Source organism: Salvia hispanica, chromosome 2 (genome assembly GCF_023119035.1).
Source record: "Salvia hispanica cultivar TCC Black 2014 chromosome 2, UniMelb_Shisp_WGS_1.0, whole genome shotgun sequence".
In the NCBI taxonomy this organism is placed as follows: domain Eukaryota; kingdom Viridiplantae; phylum Streptophyta; class Magnoliopsida; order Lamiales; family Lamiaceae; genus Salvia; species Salvia hispanica.
This window is the reverse complement of record NC_062966.1, coordinates 28,508,796-28,510,526: the sequence shown is the minus strand read 5'-3', so window position 1 is coordinate 28,510,526 and position 1,731 is coordinate 28,508,796.

Genomic DNA, 1,731 nt, shown 5'->3' with positions numbered 1-1,731 from the left:
ATTTAATTTGGATAATTATCCCAAACAAATAATTAAATCCAAGAATAATATTATTTCTCCTCCAATAATCATGATGGCCGAAAATTCCACATATTTCAATAATGCTCCTATTAAATTCTCACTCATCCCTTAGGAAAATAATTCACCCACAATTATATTTCTCCGCATCAAAAATTCACACCCAATCAATCATTTCTTCACTTCCTCTTCTTTTTCTCAACGCATTGACCTTTCAACGGCCACGTCATATTTTCCACATCTTTGACTATTCAATAGCCACGTCAACATTTCAACAAGTTGACTATTCAACTCAATCAAAATTCCCATACGCAATTAGGTCACAAAGACACTATGCAATTAATCACTCATCAATTAATTCACATATCATAGCATTTAAGGCATTTAATGCAAAAATTTTATAACCCGAAAATTAGGGTTTGAAAAAGTGGGGCGTTACATTCCACCACCCTTAAAAGAAATTTCGTCCCGAAATTTGGTACCTCATGGAAAAAGTTCCGGGTACAGTTCCTTCATCTTGTCCTCAAGCTCCCACGTGGCTTCTTCATATTCGTGGTTCCTCCACAATACTTTCACGCTAGCAATGGATTTATTTCTCAAATTCTGAACCTTCCGGTCCAAGATCATTTGGGGTCTCTCTTCATAGCTCAAGTCGGAATTCAACGCGACTTCTTCGTAGTGAATCACGTGCTTCGGATCGAACACATATTTTCGCAACTGCGATACGTGAAAGACGTTGTGCACGTTTCCAAGACTTGGCGGTAGCGCCAATCGATAGGCTACGGGTCCTATTCCTTCTAGAATCTCGTAAGGCCCGATAAAACGTGGTTTCAATTTTCCTTTAACACCAAAACGTGTTATCCCTTTCGACGGGGACACTTTGAGAAAGACTTTATCACCGGCTTGGAATTGTAGGTCGGTTCGTCGGACGTCAGCGTATGACTTTTGTCTGTCCTGAGCTTCCTTTATTCTAGCACGAATTTGTCGAACGACTTCAATCATTTCCTCGACTGCATCGGGTCCTAGCACCCGTCGCTCGCCAACTTCATCCCAGTAGAGCGGCGATCTACATTTTCTTCCATATAAGGCTTCATAAGGCGCCATGTTGATTGTTGCTTGGAAGCTGTTATTGTATGCAAATTCAATCAACGGTAGTACGGTCTCCCAACTTCCACCGCGGTCGAGTATCACGGCTCTCAACATATCCTCGAGAGTTTGGATCGTCCTCTCGGATTGCCCATCGGATTGCGGGTGAAATGCCGTGCTAAAATTCAATTGCGTTCCCAAGCTCGCGCTGTAGACTAATCCAAAATTTCGATGTGAACTTCGGGTCACGATCGGACGTAATTGTCACTGGAACTCCGTGCAATCGCACAATCTCCTTTATGTAGATACGAGCCAGCTTGCTCGATCCATGAGTTACCGGAATCGGTATGAAATGCGCACTCTTGGTGAGTCGGTCTATAATCACCCAAATTGCGGTGTTCCCACTTAGGGTCTTTGGCAAGGCCGTCACAAAATCCATGGCGATATGCTCCCATTTCCACTCGGGTATCTCCAACGGTTGTAATTTTCCATGCGGTCGTTGATGTAATGCCTTCACCTGTTGGCAGGCTAAGCAACGTTCCACAAATGCCGCGATATCTCTCTTCATGCCATTCCACCAAAAGGACTTTTTCAAGTCTTGGTACATCTTCGTACTTCCAGGGTGAG